The sequence below is a fragment of the Pseudorasbora parva genome, chromosome 23 (assembly GCF_024679245.1).
Source record: "Pseudorasbora parva isolate DD20220531a chromosome 23, ASM2467924v1, whole genome shotgun sequence".
Classification (NCBI taxonomy): domain Eukaryota; kingdom Metazoa; phylum Chordata; class Actinopteri; order Cypriniformes; family Gobionidae; genus Pseudorasbora; species Pseudorasbora parva.
The window spans coordinates 15,743,554-15,765,610 of NC_090194.1; the positions used below are offsets into that span (position 1 = coordinate 15,743,554).

The following is a 22,057-nucleotide window of genomic DNA, read 5'->3' on the forward strand; positions in this document are numbered from 1 at the left end:
AGATATTTAATATTTTAGTCCCAGAGCATATTTGTGTATTCATATCTGTACACACTTTCCTGTCCAAAAAGCTAATAAAAACATCATCAAAGTAGTCCATAAGTGACATCAGTTAGTTAATTAGAATCTCTTGAAGCGTCGAAAATAAATTTTGGTCCAAAAATATCAAAAACTAAGACTTTATTCAGCATTGTCTTCTCTTCCGTGTTCCTCAAATTAAGATTCAAACGGCCATGAATCAGTGATTCGATCAATGATTCAGATCGCCAATGTCACGTGATTTCAGCAGTTTGACACGCAATCCAAACTGCTGAAATCACAGCGATCCGAATCATTGATCGATTCACTGATTCATGGCTCACAATCGTCGTGAGTTCAAAGCAGGATTTAGACAATGGCTTGTCCTGAAAGATGGAGCAGTTAAAAAACTTTAAAAACAGAAGCTGTTTAGGGGCCATAACCTGTAAGTATGATTTATTTTTCGTCGATGTGTTTTCCTGTAATAGTTTGTATCGTTAATTGTACGTTTTTAGCAAGGCAGTAAACACATGACAACGCTGTTTGCCTCTGCAAACCAGTTTGTTAACCCTTTGACACGTACGATCTCATTCTAGGCTCGTCCCGAATGAACGCTCAGAGATCAACTGCCAAATTCAAATATATATATAAATCTGCTTTAGTGTGTTGAATGGCGCTGAGCCAAAGACGGAGTGAGTAAGAGACTGACTTGAGCTTAGTGTCTTTTAATATTTATTTTAGGTTTCATAGACTTCAAATTACATTACACAATCAAAAAATGTCACATATATCAGGGGAAGTGGATGATCTTAGGTTGTAAATCCAGCAGGCCCCCTCTCCGTCAGTGTTTAAACATACAACGGCGGCCAGACGCCCACAGCTCGTGATAACTTTACCGAACAACTAGCACAATCATTTTCTACCCTGTTCCCTCATGTAATGTCACATTACATATATCAGGTGAAGTAGATGATCTTGTGTTGTAAATCCAGCAGGCTCCAACTCCCTGACAGTGTTGAAAACACAAAATGGCGGCACCCCGCCCACAGCCTGTGATAACTTACGGATCATCAAACACGTGCACTTGGCGGTTAGCAAATCAGAACACAGCTGAGCCAGCTAACCAATCTGAGCCCATTGCGTATTTTTGAGGGCCAGGCTTCATAGAACCCGGAAACCATCAGACCGTTTTTACAAGAAGGGACAAAGAAGTGTAGAATAAAGGTAAATTATATGAAAAATAATGCAATTTTTTTTTTTAAACCAAGCATGAACACGTTACAGTGCACCCCACAAACAAAATCAGGCCTTCGAAAGAATGTGTTTTACCACCCCTTTAAGTTAAGAATTTCAAAGTTTATATACATAACTGATAACATCACATTTTTTTGAGTTTTATAGTGTAAATAATTTTAAGGCTGTTCTTTATAAAATGATTTTGTTGCGAAGATAAAGTTACAGAAAAGGCTACTTGTTTAAAGTAAACATGGCATAATCTAGATGACAAACTAAGCCCCATTTAGCTGCTCAGCCAAAGCAAAGTAAGTTAGCATTAACATTGGCAACGGCAGGCCATTCTGCAGAGCTACAGGGAACCCTGCACGTAGCCCCGCACTTTAGAGGCATGCCGTGTAAGTTCATGAAAGACGAATGGAGATAAAAATGGGCTTGAATGATAGCTTGTGGAAAAACATAACTCTCTACAGTCTGTGAAAACATGGATACTTGTAGATAAATTCTGGGGATGGAAAAGCTGACAGATATACAGACATGGTGACAAAGTCAGTCTCCCTTTCACAGTAAATCATGGACACACATGATGCCTTCCTCCTACACACACACACACTCACTCCATTCATAAGAATGATCACATTGAGCAACCCTCCTTAAGTACAGCTCATAAAAATGCCCATCAAAGCACACTTTCATACATCTGACTATTAGGGGGCAAGAGACAGGAAAAGAAGTGAGAAGAACTGTCTGTAATTAATTTGGAACACTCTGCATAAGAAGCAACTCAGTGCCACAAATAAAGACTCAATTTACAATTGAATCCAAAAGTCTGATATTAGCATGTTGTTAAGATTACAATGTGGTACTCTAAAGTCCAAAGTAAATACTGCATACTAAAAACAACTGGAGATGCAACAACAATGGAAGGCTTTGTTGACGAGCATTTGTGTGAAGGGGTTAAGAAATACACACAACTATAGCTTAATGGCACAATATGATATAATTTTAGATTCAAATATTCAAAAAACACTAAAACAATATTATATATTTTGTTGACTTCTGTACTTACATTATCCCATGTTTCTTACAATGTTTAAATCCAGAAAAATTTGCCATTTAAACCAGTGTAATGGCAGTTTCATAATGCGTTTATGTGAACTTTGTTGAATACATACAAGGTTTATAAGTTTAAACGCAATAAGATTTGAAAGAGAACTTAAGAGAATTTAATACTCACGGGATGTGCCATCTGACAGCCAGCTTTCTGTGCGCGTGCCTCGGATGTGTGAGCTCAGAAAACCATATATCAGAAGTTTAGACTGATATGGCTTTAAAACACATGGAAATAATGACTTTCATGATGACAAAGAACTGCCATGTCCCGTGAGAGTGACCGCGATAGAGATGATTGCCAAAAACTATCGGTTTGGTTTTTATAGAGTATTGTTTACATTTAAAGAGGGGGTGAAACACTCAGTTTCAGTCAATCTCATGTCAATCTTGAGTACCTATAGAGTAGTATTGCATCCTTCATATCTCCGAAAAGTCTTTAGTTTTATTATATTTATAAAAGAAATATAGGCTGTATCAAGTCTTTCCGGAAAAAAACGAGCACCTGGAGGCGTATCGTGTGGGCGGAGCTAAAGAATGACGAGTGCGCAGCTACAGCACGAGAGCTTCTGAAAGCTGACATCCTCAAGCATGAAGAAGAAGACGTTACCCTAATAAATGGCTATCAATCAGATTGAACTAATACATATATGATCCAGAATCAGATCCGGAGGATGAAATAAATTGAACAGGAGAAGCAACAACAGCAGGACGTCCGTCTCTGTACTGTATTTAGTGGCCTGTCAACATTTGTGTGTGTTTAATCGTAGTTTATGAGGACATGATTCGGTTTATGGACTATTGTATTCGACTAAACCTTAGCAGTAGCAAGCAAAACGGTTTTGCACGTCAGACTAGTGTAACGTTATACATAGAACGGCAATGGAGTAACCGTTAGCGCATTTGAATGACGAAGCACGCTTTGTGAGAACGCTAGGTTTATGTTTGGGTGGTTTTACTGACACCTATAGTGGTCAGTTAAACAAATGTATTTAAACACACACCATAGATCGCATGCTCCATTGATAAATTAACTATACACGATCGTGTCGTTTACTGATGTTTACTCATGCGACGGTAGCCAATAGCAGAAACATTTGAAGCAGTTTAACTCACCGCCTGTTTCCAAAGCAGGACCGTGAACCTTTATCGCTGGGACCGCTCCGTCAAAAACACACTTCTTTGGTATGATTTGGTGAAGTCCTGTGACGTGACCGTGGAGATCCGCGATGTTGTGAATCTTCCCGTCATTTCTGTGTTCAAACGCAGCGCTGCCTTCCCAGAACGCTGTGCTGAAGCGTTAAAGTCGCTTGATGTCACCCATAGGAATAAAGTGGAGCACGGCGCGGACTATAATGGCATAAGTGTTCACAGACGAGTTGATCTGCAGCTGAGAGAGTGTTTATGTGCGTGCGCTCTAGTCACGCGCACGCGCACCCTACCGGGAGAAGAGCCCGTACGGCCCATACAAGGACCTTCCGCTCTATCGACGTCAAGCCAACCCTCTCCGAAAAAACTCTCCGAAACTTGTGAGAAACCGGAAGGAGTTTTTTTGACACAGAAATACTCCATCAAACGTCCAACATTAGTTTTTGAAACTTTGTCTATGTTTAGGATGGGAATCCAAGTCTTTAACAGTGTAAAAAGCTCAGTATGCATGAAACAGCATTTCATCCCCCCTTTAAAGATACATGCACGAAAACAGCATGTTTTTGCTTTCACTTGAAAAATTATCCAATAAATGATATGTAGGATATTATGAGCTGAAACTTTAAAGCCCCACTTGGCTACTTTTGCTCTCGGGGTCCCCCTACAGTTTGGAAAAAATAATGTCCTCAACTACTGTCGTAAGATCTGTAATCCTACATCAGGGGATGCCATCGCGCGTGCATTTGTTGACATGACAACCCTGATAGCCCTGAACTAGTGATGCGTGGCTCGTCTCATAACCCGCGGACCTCGTATGTCTATTTAATGGTCGCGGGTGCGCGGCGGGTTGTAAAAATATATACAGTGGTGCGGTGCCGGCCAAATAACTTCATAAAAGTGGCGCTGCGGATCGGTGCAGCACATGGTGCAGCACTAACAGTTCCCCTGAACACTGCAAGAGGATTTCGAGTTCTTCTGGCGGCGCGTGTGAAATGTCTTCATCCCAGGTAACGTTACAGTCAGTGGCATATGCTTCAGCATGTCATATGAATATAATTTCATGGCTTTATTTTTTTCAAACGCCAAATAATCACGATGCTCACGTTTACAAGCCAGCGTCATTATAGTAGTCTATTGGTTACCGTTTTACAGAATCTATATGATACTTCAGTTCAATGTTTGAGTGGTAGCTCACCGTAACAAGCAGGACAGCATCGGTCGGGCACGCCTCCTTCAGCTCACGCCGACGAGCAAACGCTGATCACATTTTGATCCTCGTCCTGCCTTTAATCCCATCACTTTTTCGTTTCCTCTTATTGCTTTCCTCCAACAAAACATTTTCTTTCTTATGTGTCTGTGCTGCTTCGGACATGACTATATTATCCGACGAACAAAGTTGTGCTCGCACGTCTGAATGTAAGGAAGTGTGTGTGTTGGTGGAAGTGACGTATATGCCGTAAAGCAGTCGAATTTTGTAGTTCTTTTTGTTCTCGGGTTACTACCCGAAACCCGAAGTTTAAAAGTACGATTAAAAACGATACAGACCCCATCAGGCTATGGCAGACGTGTCATTCAACCTATTGTAAGTCGATTTATCATCACAAGAGTCTTAAAAAATATATTATGAAGGTTGAAAAGTTACCTAGTGCTGCTTTAAAGACGCATTCTGGGGACACCTGAGATTTATATTAAATCTTTCGAAAAAAGAGGCTAAATTGTATCATTTAAGCAGCTTTATAAAGTCATTCATTTTTATAATCATAACTTCTGAAGAGAATGATGTTGGACATGGATTAAACTTTTCATGTGTTCACGCAAGCTATCAAAAGAAGTTTACTTAATATGCATTTAGTGGCATGCATGCATACAAGTATACATCAGGTTTAAGAGGGAAGATTATTAAATATTAGTTTATTAGTAGTAGTAAACAACGCTACAATTTCAGTCTTTTTGTCACAAAAAATATATTGTGCAACTTCAGAAGACTTGGAATATTGCACACAAGTTGGGTGGAATTTAATGTGCTTCTCGTTGTGTGGAAAAGGGTAGCCTCAAGTCACTTCAAAATGTTTCCAGGGAAACGGCATATAGGTGTGAAAGTAAATATTGATCATTTTGATTTGTGGCAAGGCAAAATAATACTACTGCTTTCTGACCAGAAAATTACAGGAGTAACAAAGTGTGCTCTCACTTTAATCTCCGGGTCTGTATCTATTACAACACAGCGCTATTTTATGCTGCTATTGATTCAGCTGATGTAATGCTTCTTGCTTAAAGAATGTCAAGCTGCCATATTCAGGAAATCCAGTGTTGGATATTTAGAGCATCAAATATCCATGACAAGAAGGAAGAACAAATTTCAGAAAATTTGGAGAATTCCAGAAGGGTAATTACACAAAAGCACACGCACACACACACACGTCTGGTTCACTACCTTTGTGGGGACTCTCCATAGACGTAATGGTTTTTATACTGTACAAACCGTATTTTCTATCTCCCTACACTCCCCCTGCCCCTAAACCTACCCATCACAGGAAACATTCTGCATTTTAAAAAAACTCATCCTTTATGATTTATAAGCCTTTTAAAAAGTGGGGACCGCTGGCTGTTTCTGACAATGTAGTTAATCTCAAGTTTTGCTATCCTTATAGGGACATTTGGTCCCCACAATGTAATATAAACAAGGGCACACACACACACACACACACACACACACACACACACACACACACACACACACACACACACACACACACACACACACACACACACACACACACACACACACACACACACACACACACACACACACACACACACACACACACACACAGTTTGTGTCTGAGCTTCTTTTCCGACACACATATTTGTGTGATGTATGGAAGTGATATATGGTTCTGTCTTTCCGTGAGGTGAAAGAGTGCGGCCCCTCCTCTATGAACAACATAAGCAGCCCTGTCTGCCCGGGGCCAGTTCTCATGACATCATCGCTGCACAGGAATGCTCTCAAGCAGAAAGCAGCGAGAGGAAGAGCTCATTTCATCTCTCGCTCTCTCTTCCCTCTCTCATTCCATTCCTATCTCTTTCTGAAAAGATCCGTCAATCATTTACCCTCCCTTTCCCTTACTTGGGAAGAATTCTCTCTCTTCTTCCTTTGTGTGCGTGTCTTGTGTTCACTGTATCTTTCTATTTTGTGTTTTTCTCTCACAGACATTCATCAGCTCTCATTTGCTAAAGCAAGCATCACTTTTATTAGTTCATGCTTACAGTTACTGATTTTGACAAGCCCCTAAGAGTAATGCATAACTCATCCCATGGTATTCATGGGCATGAATGACACCTCAGTTCATGCAGCTCGTTGGGGAGAGGTATGATTATTACTTTTCTAACTGATCAGACTAAAGATTATGGTGGACGATAAAACGATGGTGGGCTTTCTGGTAATGCAGGGAACATTTGGCGTGACTGAACATGCTTTTACACGACAGCCAAATGTAGAGTTCATTTACTGGCAAGCTATGAATTTTTGTGGTTTTACTGATGTTAAAATTAACCTCTAGGTTATTTTCGATATAAGTCTATGGACAGGGTCTATGGACAAATCAGAGGCTTAAAAAGCTCATATGTTAAAGGGATAGTTCACCCCAAAATAAAAAAGTTGTCATTTATTCACCCTCAAGTTGTTCCAAACCTTTATGAGTTTCTATTTTCTGTTGAACACAAAAGTTATTTTGAAAAATATTGGTAACCAGACAGTTGATGGTTATTGACTTCTATAGTAGAAAAAAAAAACTATGGAAGTCAATCGGCTATATTTCCATCCAAAGATTTAGATGCAAATTTAAATCGCACGTTTTGAATAATCACATAAAACATTTGCTAATAAAGCACCATTTCCATCCAGTAAGTCAAAGAGAACAAAACCACTTCCTCATAAACTGATGGTAAATATCAATAAGCAAGATGGAAGTTGCTGCGGTAAAAGCCACTGTATATAATAATACTTTTTTTATCAGATAAAAAAATATCCACTCAATTGAGCAACGTTTTTTTGTTTCCATCCAGCGTTTTATATCCCAAAAATATGCATAAAAATAGGTGGAAGGAAACATGGCTAATGCCAACTGTCTGGTTACCAACATTCTTCAAAATATCTTTTAAACAAGTTTGAAATTACTTGATAGTGAATAAACAATGACAAATTTTGTGGAAACATTTGAGTTGTTGAGTTGTAAAGTTGCTACTTTTGTAGGTAAATGAACTTCTGGTTGTGTGTTAAAGGTGGTTAGAGTTTGATCTGTTCAAACAGTGCTTTCACATTTTTTCAAGTAGGTACTTCAGGCAATTTGACAACAGCGTTACTGATAGTTGCAGATACAACAAAGTTGAGTCGAGTTTGAATTTGTACAAATACACAGTGTGTGTGACAGTGAAGTCATTGTCACAGTAGAATACATCAGTTGTGTACAAATGCCAACTAGTTACCAATTATAGTAGATTTGATTGACTGGGTGACTTCCAGCAATGCAGTTTTTTACAAGCACCCCTTTATGGACGTTATGCTTCCTCCCTCCTACAGTGTTCTCATTCCTGGAATCCTCTTATGGATTCCAAGAAAGGCAATTGGTTTGCTTTTGTAGTTGGTCATGACAACACAAGTTACGATTTTTTTCGGTGAAATCTGAGAGCTTTCTGTCCCTCCATTTGTTAAGCTACGCAACTATGAACTTTTTGTAGCATCAAAGTGGTAAAGATATCGTAAAACTAATCCATATGAATTGATCGCATTATATGATGAACAGATTAAATTTAGGCTTTTATTCAAATTTAAACATTGATGAGCGAACATAAACAGATACTCAACCAAACCTGCTTGAGAATGAACCTCATTGGTTCTTGCAGAAGCTCAAACATGCTGCGTAACATGAGACTGAACCTCATTGGTTCTTGCGGAAGCTCAAACGTGCTGCGTAATATGAGAATGAACCTCATTGGTTCTTGCGGAAGCTCAAACGTGCTGCATAATACGAGAATTAACCTCATTGGTTCTGGCAGAAGCTCAAACGTGCTGCGTAATATGTGAATGAACCTCATTGGTTCTGGCAGAAGCTGAAACGTGCTGCGTAATATGAGAATGAACCTCATTGGTTCTAGCAGAAGCTCAAACGTGCTGCGTAATATGTGAATGAACCTCATTGGTTCTGGCAGAAGCTGAAACGTGCTGCGTAATATGAGAATGAACCTCATTGGTTCTTGCGGAAGCTCAAACGTGCTGCATAATATGAGAATGAACCTCATTGGTTCTGGCAGAAGCTCAAACGTGCTGCATAATACGAGAATTAACCTCATTGGTTCTGGCAGAAGCTCAAATGTAATGTGTAACTGTTAACTGTGTAACTGTTACATGACAATGAACCTCATTGGTTCTCACACGTCAAGCGAAAACGCTTGACCTTCTGTTTAGCATAACTGATGTGTGAGTTGATGATTAGTATGTGCATAGAAGCCTAAATTAAATTTGTTCATCATATAAAGTGATTGTGTCTCTTCGGAAAATTGTGACTAAAACGCTCGATTCATATGGTTTAGTTTTACCATCTCTATGAACTTTTCGAAGCGTCGAAGCGGTAGTTGCGTAGCTGTCAATGGAGGGTCAGAGAGCTCTCAGGTTTCATCAGAAAGATCTTCATTTGTGTTCCAAAGAGGAATCAAAGTCTTACGGGTTTTAGAATGTACGGAAGCCCTGAACGGCCATGGATAATATTTTTTTTCTGTGTTGTTATCTCAAGATCACGAGTTAATTTTCTCGTGATCTCAAGATAACGAAAGTTGTTTTCTCGTGATCACGAGAAAATAACTCGTGATCTCGAGATAACAAAAGTTGTTTTGTCGTGATCACGAGTTCATATTTTCTAAGTTACACAACTGCGCCACGAGGTGGCAGTATAGAACCAATTAACTGATGGGGTGCGGTATAGCCTATCCATCATGTGTTGTACTGGTCCAGATTGAACGCGTTGAAGACCTTTCGTGATCACTATAATTTGTGCAGTACTGTGTGCATTAGGCAATTAATATAACTGAATGGTCTAATGTGATTAGTTTGCTATAATAGCGTTTGGTGCGTTACTAAACTTACTGTTAAACTCATTTTGATTTCACTATTCTATTTGCACCTTTTTGTGCATTAAAATGCCATTTTAATCAGCAGCCTAAATAACCGTTAGTTTGCCAGATTGTGTCACTCAATGTATCGCCTAGATGTGATGTATAGCCCATGTAAAGATGCATTGCAGCCTAATTTAAATCAGTGATAATGTGCAATTAAAACGATTGTATTTTGTACGAGACTGTATTAACTGGATTAAACGTTTGTTTGTTTTTAGAAATATGGAGTAGGCTACTGCACCGCTTTTTAATGGAATAAAGGCTAGAAAGAAGGATACTAATAACAAACAAATTATGTAATGTTATTTCAAACGAATGAGGAAAATAAAATGGGCTGAATCGAAACTAAACGATTTTTAGAATAGAACAGAATAATCTGCCATCCTTCTGAAGGATCCTTCTCTTTTGATCATTTAAACATGTTAATTACACAAATAAAATGTGTATTAAGTGAAGCAAAGATTTTGCTGAAAGATCCAGCGCACGGTTTATTATCCATTGATCAGATGCCCGTGAAAGTTGTGTTCGTTGCTACAGCAACCGTAGACTCTGGGTGCTGTGCAGTATTTCAGAATGAAACTCGTGATCACGAGAAAACAACTTTTGTTATCTCGAGATCACGAGAAAATTATGTCGTTATCACGAGAAAACAACTTTTGTTATCTTGAGATCACAAGATAATTAACTCGTGATCACGACATAAGACAGAAAAAAAAATTATTATCCATGGCCGTTCAGGGCTTCCGTAAGAATGGCATGATAGTGAGTTATAAATGACATCATTTTCATTTTTGGGTGAACTATCCTTTTAAACTTGTGATGTATAGGAAGTTGCGACAGATCACTTCTTACATATTGTGACGTGAAACGGATTATCAGAAAACTTGTTTTATCTATTGGTTGTTGTTTGGATGTAAGGGACCGGTTTATGGGGACTAAATGATTGGAGAAGTCCTGCATAAGTCACCAGAGAAAAGTCTGAAGCTTCATTTGAGGAGTTATGAGTTATGACATTGGTTTAAAAAAAAAGTCATAAAAAATGAAATGCGCATGAAAGAATCGTTCACAACAAGACCAATTACATGCATCTCAAAACTAGAATAGGTGAATTTACATTTTATGTTGAGTTTAAGAAAAAAATACATTTGGTGGTGGGACACTTCATAACGTTGCACTACCTAACTGTCTAAATGTGCATGGCTCTAGTGATATAATTGCTACACATTAGGACAAGAGTCAAAATTATCATCTGTGCTACCGGACAACATACCACAGATGTTGTCCATAAAAATTAAATTGAAAATAACCCAGATTATTTCTTTAATACCCTGCAACATGGACAGAGGCAGCTGTGTGTGTGTGTGTGTGTGTGTGTGTGTGTGTGTGTGTGTGTGTGTGTGTGTGTGTGTGTGTGTGTGTGTGTGTGTGTGTGTGTGTGTGCTTGCACCACGAGATCCGTGGAAAAATACGGAAATTACGCACCATCTAAAGGTATATTTAGGAAAAGTCCAAGTAAGGGTCTCTCACTGTCTTTCTCTCTGCAGTAGCAGGAAGCAGCTTGGCTCTGACACAATGGCTCACATCAAACAGCAAGGCTCTGCATTGCGTTACCGACACACACATACACACCAATGCCAGTCGGGCCAATCAAAACAGCACGCAGAAAGCACAAACAGATCTCGGCAAACAGGACATTCCAGCTGCCGGGTGCTACAGATTCCTCACCGCAGCTAATCGCAGACCCAGAGAGTGAGAGCAACCGGGGGTGCCAACAGGAAATACGCTCCTATAATACATCTCAGATACAAGCACACACACAGGACAAAAAGTCGCATACCCTGACCCTGTCCGCACAGATCGACCCCTTGCTCGACACACAGACAGACGTGCAAGTTCGTAACTCTTTACGGCAAAAAGACACACTTGGGGTGTGAAAGTGGGAAGAGGTTAGCCAAACCACAATGTTCTGTTTACTGGTGGAAAAGGTGCAAGATAATCTTGACAAGAAACACTGAGCTAATTTCCACTAACTGACAAAAAAAAACATCACACGCACACAAGTCTAGCCAAGTTTAATGACGGTAAATGAACAAAACTGGCAAGAGTTTGCTGAAATGGCCAGCTCCAATCTTACTGGATGGCTTTATGCAACTGCCACATGGGTCGAGTCTAGGTTGCACTTTAGAGAAAGAACTAGTTGTTAGTTCTCTGGGTTAGTAGCATCAAATCAATTTGTTTGAGGTACTTATTGGTATGTCAACTAGATATTTTGTGTGTGTGTGTGTGTGTGTGTGTGTGTGTGTGTGTGTGTGTGTGTGTGTGTGTGTGTGTGTGTGTGTGTGTGTGTGTATAAAGACCCATTTATTTTGTTTGAGAAAATATTGAGTATTATATTATAAAAAGAACATGAGGTAAACTAATATTAAAATTGTATAATCATTATCAAACTAATATAATTATTAATAATAATTTATATTAAAATATAATAATAAATTCATTAAATAATTATGTTTCATATGTTCACAAAAAACAAAAAAGTGAATAATTGTAATATTCTCTGGAAAACTTCCAACCAGCCTTTAAAAAAAAAATTGATTAAAAAGATTAAAACAGATTAAAAAAATTAAAGCACTAATCATATATATTGGTAAATATGTTAAGAATTATTGTATTAAAACACATTTAATCACAGGGATAGTTCACCCAAAAATGAAAATTCGGTCATTAATTACTCACCCTCAAGTCATTCCATACCAGCAACTTTGTTCATCTTGGGAACACAAATTGATATATTTTTGATGAAATCAAGGCCCAGAAAGGTAGCAAAAACATTGTTAAAATAGTCCATGTGACTCCAGTGGTTAAAAATTAATTTTATGAAGCGACGAGAATATTTTTTGTGTGCAAAAAACAAACAACAATTACAACTTTATTCAACAATTTCTTCTTGTCTGTGTCATTCTCCTACGCTGTTTATGTTGTAAATACATTGCTAGGGTCCGAGTTCAACAGCAGAACGGCGGCTCAACATTGACTAGCTCCTGCGTCAGCATCACACGCATGCATTCATGGTGCTCTTGTGAACAGCTTTGGCCAATGGGAAGCTGATTTCAGATAAACCCTCCACTTATGTTGCATGCACAACAAAGCAAACTGTAGAGCTTATTAGGACCCAGCTCACTCACTTAAAGGAATAGTTCACCCAAAAAAGAAGATGTTACGTTTATCTTGCAACCTGCCGCAATCTCTCTTGAAGCCAATACGGAAGTAATGTAAACTGCAATTCCTCAACTGGCCACTAGAGGCAGGCTCCAGAAGGGAGCAGAATCTCATTGAGCCCCATGTTAAAATTCTCAACTTTAAAGCAGAAAAAATAAATGTTTACAGCCTGGTACAAATTGTGGCTTTGGCTTATAAGGCTAATTTTGATCTTCATGACAACTCTGAGGGGGGTGAATTTTTTTATAACTCATTTGTTTACGTTATATAAAGCCTTAAGGTTCTGCATAATTAAGGGCGTGGTTACAAGTGGATAGCCATTTATCCGCCGTCTATAGTTATTGCGTCACCTCAGCTCCGCGCACATCCCGCCTTTTTGCCCATTTTCTGTTATCCGGGAGTGACACGCGTTGACTCGCTCAAAAGATGGCAACGCCCAGCTCGACCATACTTTAAGCTTCAGAACGGCTTATCAGAATCCTATGGGTGACGTCACGGACACTACATCCATATTTTTTTACAGTCTATGGCTTACTCCCAGGGCATCCATGATATAAATGACTTTGTTTCTTCAGTATTTCTTTAGAATGGTAACACATAAGACTATGAGAACTACGAGAGTAAAAAAAAAAAAAACGCATATACAAATCCATATTAAACCCTGTGGCTCGTCAAATTTTCATTTTTGGGTGAACTAATCCTTTAAACAAACATGTAAAGTGACCAAACATGTCGGTTTAAGTGGGTAATTAAAGGGGTGGTGAAACACATTCTTTTGAAGGCTTGATTGTGTTTGTGGGGTGCACTGTAACGTGTTTCATGCTTCGTTAAAAAAAAACAAAAAAAACATAATTTTTCATAAATTTTAACTTTATTGTACACTGCTCTGTCTCCCCTTGTAAAACAGTCTGATAGTTTCCTGGTTTTATGAAGCCAGTACCTCAAAAATACGCAATGGGCTCACATTGGTTAGCTTGCCCAGCTGTTTTGTAATTCGCTAACCGCCTAGCACACTCCAGCTTACTCTTCTTCACAGAAATATAAAATGGCCTCGCCCCCCTTATTTAATATTCTCGGAGGGGAGGTTTATAATTAAATATTAAACTCGCTGATGTCAGCAAGTCTGGAGGAAAAGGCTGTAGTTCCCTACTGGCTGTTTGCTGTAGTCCTCAGAAATAGATTTCTTTAAAAGCAAATATCTCACTTTGCTTTAAACTTTGAGCGTTGTAACTTTGCAGATGTTGTTTATGCTCAAACACCAACATTACACACTAGCTAAAGTTAGAAAAAAAGTGAAATTGTGTTTGACCACCCCTTTAAGCTGCAAAATGGTCCAGACCTTATGCCAATAGTTGGAAATGTATCTACATAGCAGGCTCTTTATGAGGGAGGTTGAAGAAAAAAAAGAAATCTTCGAACAAGATTCCTGTGTCTTTCAAAAGATGTGCTTTACGTGACCTCCCCCCCCCCTCCTCCTTGTCTTTCAGTCTCTCCAACAAGCATAGATTCAATTATCCTCACATTGACTTTCTCACTCACACTTTCCCACACACACACACACCCTGTGGTCTGTACTGTGCTCTGGTGCAGACAGCTTGTCAGTCAGTATGTCAGATTGGCCCCAGAAACAGGAGTCACTCGCTCATACACACACACAAACACACAGTGCGAATCGCAGTGGGAAATATTTGGGATGGTTTCCCTCGGAATGTCTTGGCATGTTTGAGGAATGTCTCCCTGCTCTCGTCTCCTCTCTCTTCCCTTTCCTTCTTGCCCTACAGACAGGGGTCGGGAAGACAACATTAAGGCAACATGCCTGTTTTTTAACTTATTGACCTAGACTGGGTTTTTCCTTCTATTAAAATGAAAACGGAACAATATTTGCAACCCATTTTACTTCTGTAATGTTCCATAGTTCCACGTAAAAACAGGGTTAAACTTACTGGATGGTGACAGAAGGTGACAGAAGTGGAAAAAGTTGATTTCATATTACAAAGACAAACTTTCTTTTTTTGCCTTTAGAATAACATGCGTCCAAGGTCAAAAAACACTCATTGGTGCCTAATTCAAGTAAACAGCTTTAGGAAAGTAAATAAAACTCTTCATTTGGGTTTTAAAATAATTCTATCATGGTTTTTCAAATATTCCCTTTCATGTAGTGTATTGTAGCTGTTTGTGAATGTAAACGCTCTGCAAAGTTGAAAAGTCGAAAGTGCATGATAAAGTTATTCTCTCCCAAAATCAACTCCATCTTCGGACTTGTGCTTGGATTGATATCATTATTGATATCATAATATCATTGTTACGGTGTTTACAGTGTGTACAATCGGTGAGCTTTAGGCAGCAGAGAAGTTTATGGTAATGGGCGTTTAGCTACTGACAAACGCTGTAAGCAGTCTACCAATGACAACAGACTGGGCCATCTGGCCAATCAGGGAAGAGTAGGCTCGCGGAAATAAGGGATTTACAGAGACTTATTCGGCTGTCAAGTCATTTGAAAAATATGGTGATGTGCAATGTATATAAAGAGATTTTTTTTTATCTTTGATGGATGTAAACCTGTTGTTGAAACTAAATTATGAAACTTTAAAATGGCATGATTTAACTATATAATGAACAATTAAACTTCTAAATCAAAATGACTACAATAAATTAAATGATTCTGAAGGGAAAAATGCTAATTAATCAAACACGGCCGAAACTTCGAAACTTTTAAATATGGATATTTTTCTACAAATGCAAAGGCATCCATTCACTTCAGAAGACAGAGCCATGTGGAGCAGTTATATGATGGAAAGACGCATTTTTATCAGCTCTAAAAACAGAATAATTACTGCCATTATAAGCTTGGATTAGCCAGGACGTTTTTAATATAATTCCGATTATATTCATCTGAAAGAGGAATGCCATATACACTTACACATTACCCAACTTGAGGGTAACTAAATCATGGGCTAATTTTCATTTTTGGGTGAACTAACCCTTTAAAAATGGTCAGTTTTGGTTTTGTGTGATTAACAAAATCAAGTAATTCTTATGGTTTGGACCGCAAATGACAATGGTATCAAATGTGCCAAGAGAAAAGAGGAACGGAAAAATGATAAATCAGCCAAGAGTGTTTTGCAGCAGAACCTCAAAGTTGTCCTGTCTTCTCACATCCTTCCCCTTTTCTCAGCCTTATGCAGATCAAAGAGACAGAAATCCTTCTTTCAAATACCCTGTCTCTCTTTCTCTTCCTCTCTCTCATTCCATCTTCTCACGTCGTTTCGGTTCCCGTTTATCCCCCACAAACAGGGCCCCCTAAAACCACCCCTCCACGGTATCGTGGGAACTCCTGTGTGAATGCCATGGTAGCGTCTGCGATACGAAGAACCTGCTAGTCTTGCATCTAAAAAAAGGGTTGGGAGTCATCTGATGCTGCTGTACGAAGATCAGTGAGTAAACGTAGTCGGTCTCAGTGGTTTGGATGCCACATCTGCGGAGAGTTTCCCAGAGAAATGGCAGGGATCAAGTGTTGGTCCAGCAAATTCAAATCAATGTGACAGTTATGGAATGGCATGACAGGGAATGATACGAGTAACATGGTGATGTGTGAGGATTTATACTGTATTACTGGATACCAGACAGAGGAGTGGTACGAGATATGAAGAACATGGTGTTGGTTTCAAGGAATCATAAACATGTGACCAAAATAAGTGGTTCTTGCTGAAGCAAGCATCACTATTATTATTGCTCATACTCAGCGGTAAGGTTCTGAACAAAGAGGACTTGTTGAGTAAACAGATGATAGAAAGGGTAAGGGGGGATAAAACATAGATTTATAATAAAAGGAGAAACTCTGAACATATTGAGGGACCAGAAAATCATAAAGACTTTGGGGTGTGCTCTTTTGGCTATTGCCAGTAAGCAACTACCCAAAATACCATGACAATATAAGTGGTGGCTGCTGAGTCACGCTACAATGAGATATCGTAACAAAAGGCTTTCCTTGCGTACACAAGCCTAAGAGATACCTTTCACTGTTCTCTATTGGTTAGGGCTTTCAGAGCTCTGGAATGGAAACCGAGCTGTTTTTCTCTTGTTTTACATTAACTGAACAATCTAGGACTGCTAATGCCATTCCATTCCAAGAGCTCTTCCTGTCCAATCCTGAAAAATCGGATCTATTGGATACGTCCAATAAATTACTTAGGGATGCCGAAAGTTATATAAATAAACTTGCCATGCCTAATGTAAGGCTTATGGTTAAATTGTGTATGCATTTCTTTATATAGGAGCCCACTTGCACCACGATAGATAGATGGATTGATGATAGATGGATGGATGGATGGTCTCTTTAAAAAGTAATTAATTAATGTGATACAATGCTGAATTTTCAGCATCATTACTCCAATCTTTAGTGACACTTGATCCTTCAGAAATCATTCTAATATGCTAATTTAATGCACAAGAAACATTTATTATTAATGATGCTGAAAACAAGTTTTGCTGCTTAATATTTTTGTGGAAACAGTCATTAATTTTGATTTAGCATTTAATTAACTCTTTCCCCGCCAGCTTTCCATGTTTTCACTGCTATATGGTAGGGGGACGCTATTACACATCTTCTGAAAGAGTACAGAATCTCCTGATCAAAACACATGCGAAGAATCGCAGAAACAAGTGATATCATACGTAAACAGATGACCAGTTCAGGGCACAACCATCAGAAAGAGCAGAACAAGGCTGCTTGCGTGATGACGTACACCAGAGACACGCAGCCAGTGCTCAGCAGCAGTAGGCTAAGATCCAACGCAGCAAGTTTTAGCTACAAAATTAGCACCCCTAACCACAATACAAACGTGACTGAACGAGCTTCCACAAGTAAGGAGAAAGCAGAAGAAATAGCTGATAAGAGAGGTAAGACTAAATCAGTGGGGTGGAAGTGGTTTGGCTATCTAAGATCTGATATTAAACTTCAGGTTTCCGTATGCTGCAAAATGTGCCTGAGAGTGGTGCTGACTAGGGGTGTAACAATACATCGACATAGATTGATGCATCGATCTAATGTCTAACAATATGATGCATCGATGCAATCGTTACATGTAGGCTATTTATATATTTAAGAGGGACATCTGTTATTCTATGTATTATGCTAATGCGATAATTCTCGTTTAAATGAACTTTCAGAGTTTGTGAAAGACGCTCGGACAGTGCTTCACTAAAGTTTATCATTTGATCGTGTTCAAAGTCTTGAAAAATACAGCGCGCACTTATCTCAAATAAAGCACAAATAGGCCACTGAGTCTTCTTTTATTGATTTTTTGTGCTTCAGTAGATAAAGGTCTATGGTTTTGCATATAAGGAGAATAGAGCTCTATAAATCGTTCTTCACACTGAAATTTAAGACTGTTAAAAGAAACTGCTCAATAAACCGCGGCATAGCCATGCTGCACGCTGTGTTCTGCATACGGGATGCACATAAGTGCTTTTTGACACTCTGTATTGAGGGTATGCAGGTGACGTCAGCGTCAGCTGGAGTGACTGAGGGTATGTATCTTGATGAACGGTCTGATTACCACCCCTGGTGCCGACTAGCAGCGGGAACAAATCAAATCTTAACCATCTGAAGCAGTTCCACCCTATAGAATATTCTGAGAGTCAGAAGATGAAGATTCTGAGCACGTTTTATATTCTTTATCCTGACTGAAGCACTTTTGTCTTATAACAACTTTTGTCTATATTAAGAATAATATAATCAGCCTACATTATAGTTTAAAGTTAAAGATATTAATATTAATAAAGTGAGTGAGAGTTATGTTTATTTGACGGTGGTTTCACATAATTTGTTTGTATGAAGACTAAATACAAATTAAAGGTGAACATTAATTTATTTGTACGTTTTTATTTCTAAAACATTATATAGTTTTATAGGAGGTTTCAGAGACTTGGCAAATTCATTTTTTAGAAGTTTGTAGGTACAGACATCCTTTGTGGGCGTTCAATATAATAATACATCTTAAGCCAAAATAATGTGTTATTTGGTACTTTTATTATTAAAATATTATTATTATTTTTGTATTATTATCAGAACCCACAAATATTCACCAATTGCATCATTATACATTATATTCAACATTATATATAATCGTTTAATGTAGTAATGTCACTGAAACTCTGTAAACGTCCATTTTTTACCCTCAGGCATTACTCACTCTTTCAATGCAGGCAGCATTCTCTCCGGTGCTCGCTCTGTTCACGTTAATTCTGCGTTTACTCACTATCGTCATCTATGTTTTGATAATGGTTCTGAATCCGATCCGAATGTGGTCTAAGAACATAATTCTTCGTTTTTTGCCCATATTTAATTGTTGGTAAAAAAGGAATGCATCAAGCTAGAATAACTCTGTTTTGTTTGTTTGTTTAAGAGCAGGCTCTGTTCTTTCTTTTAATATATTGCATGCGCAGATATTCATACAACAAAACTTTTTTTTTAAACGCTGGAGGGGAAAGTCGCAAAATAGAAATATTTTGTAACAAATATTAATATCACTTCAATTAACTGATCAATTATCAATTTTATTGGATGTCATATTAAATTATCAGGAACCTAGTCACGGTCTCCTTTTAATTTTTTAATGGGTGAAAAGGGCTTACATTTCATAATTTTGATGACTACTCTTATTCTATTCTAAATTTGGAATTGTATTATTCTAATAGTATTATTAATAATAATGCTGCTTAGGTGTATCCAAACCATTGAATGGTAGTATTAAATGTGCATTAAAAGTGTTAACAGTAATTTTAGTGAATATGCTGCTGACAAGGAACATCTAGTCGGATCTCTAATCCATTTAGTGTAGTGACACACTTTTGAACTCAGCTTAGCCCTGATCCTGACTTAAACCTGGTGTGGACAGAGAGGAATTCAGAGAGAGAGAGAGAGAGAGAGAGAGAGAGAGAGAGAGAGAGAGACAGAGAGACAGAGACAGAGACAGAGAGAGAGAGAGAGAGAGAGAGAGAGAGAGAGAGAGAGAGAGAGAGAGAGAGAGAGAAAGAGAGAGAGAGAGAGATTATGGCGGGACGGGCAGGGGAGAGGTTAATGATTGGCAATGAGTATCAATGGGCCACACAGGGGGCTCTAGGAATGTCTCTCAGAGCCGGGGGCAAGTCACCCAGCCACTGTTAATCAAAGGACTTTACAATCAGATAACAAAAGGGTTAACTTAGCATGGGTGGGCTTCCACATACCAGCCCTGGGGTGCGACTCCAAAAATGCATTCTTTATAAACCCCCCCACTCCACTATCATACAGTGTTTAATTCAACCTCACCATTACATTCCAATGATTCCATCTTAAAAATGCTACGTTTTCTAGCACAATTTGTTCAGCAAACATGCAGAGGTGGATGAAACCTCGGGCAACAAATGGTGGAATGCGACAGATCCGGATGGGAGCTGGCGGCCACCCGATCAGGAAAGGTTGGTGGTCACACAACTGACACATTTGGGGAAACCACCACCCATGTGGAGCTCAGACGACCCAAGTCTGGAATTCAACCGCGTTCTCCTGTCCTCACTGGCTGTAGGTGTGAACTTGGTGTGGTAGAAACTCTTTTGACTGTTATGAGGTGTGTGCCAAATGATACATGTGGAATTGCGCAGTCACTGAGTTTTCAGTATGTCGCATCAACAGCTTAATGGTCATGACATAAAGAATAATAGGTTGTACTAAGTATAATTTAAAGAATAGTTTACTGAGAATTAAAATTCTGTCATCATTTACTCATCATTTTTCCAAACCCATATGACTATTTCTTTATGCTACTTCTTCTTTACAAACAATGAAAGTGCATAGCGGCAAATGATGTCAAGCGCAGAAAAATGAATATATGGCACATAAAAGTATCATACAATGAGTTAATTGATCATAAAATTAGTCCAAATGAGTCCAAACAATGAATACAGTTAGCTATTTATTGAAATAAGCTTTCAATTCTCATTCACATGTTCGCAAATTTTAAATTTGTTACATCACATGTATGCCACTGACATCAAACATAGCCTAATAAGTTTTGATGCTCCAAGTTTGATAATGCAAATGTGATTTGAAAGCTTCAAAATTTTGCTCTGTTCCTCACAGTGGCTTCAGAAGACTTGTCATTTGTCTATGTTCGTTTTATGGTTCGTTTATGTGTAGAGAAAAATAAAATACTTATAAGCATGTATGCATAGTTAATTATAGCTATAGTTTATCCTAATTATGTGTGAGTATACACTACCGTTAAAGTCAACACTTTAGTTTACAATGTTAATCCGTTCTACTGTGCCACTCTTGAATCCTAAAATCACAGGTAATAAACAACTGTAGACCTGCATTGGAGCCGGAGGTGCAGCTCTAATGGAGCTCAGGTATTACAGCAGGAATGAGTCAGGCACATATCTGCCTCCATCTCTCCCTTTGTCTCACACCCTAGTCTGTCTCTCCCTTTGTTTTTCTATGTGTTATCTCTCACTACATCTTTCTACCTGTCCTCTCTTGCAGTCTTCTCACTCTACTTTCATCGTCTCCCTTCCCATCAACCCTTACACTTTCTATTTATTATAGAAATACATCTATTCTATCCATCTTATCAGTATTAACCAATATTATGTTTGATAATATGAAAGCTCATATTTCTGTCAAACCTCTAATCCCAATTATTCAATTTCGACACAAGTCTTGTTCGGCTATGGGCATGATCTATACCATAAATCATGTGGTTTTCTGGGGAGAGTTGTATTGTGATGTTTCTACTGTAAGTGATCCAGCTAGATCACTTAGCCAGTCACATAAACTCTTTGACTTGAACAAGCAATTAGCAAGCAACCACAAAAAACACCCTAGCAACAATAGCAATAGGTAGATTCAACAGCAACGGTCCAATGATCGAGCCCTGAGGGACGCCACATGCTATGTGGTTTTCTGGAAAGAGCTGTTGTGATGTTTCAAAGTGATCTTACTTATAAATTTAGCCTATCATAAAAACTCTATTTTGACTTGAACTAGTACGCAATTAGGCAGCAACCACCAATAATAATCTAGAATCCAGCAAGCACCATCCAAGCAACCATATTAGTGCATCTCTAATGATAACTATGTACCTTTTTGTCTTAACTCTTTCCTTCAGTTTGTCTCCTG

General features: G+C 38.6%; 1 protein-coding gene across 1 annotated transcript in view; it reads right to left on the bottom strand.

Moving 5' to 3' along the window:
- Window positions 1-22,057, bottom strand: part of exd3 (exonuclease 3'-5' domain containing 3) — a 64,470-nt gene that overhangs the window by 17,771 nt on the left and 24,642 nt on the right. The gene's annotated exons all lie outside the window — the stretch shown is intronic.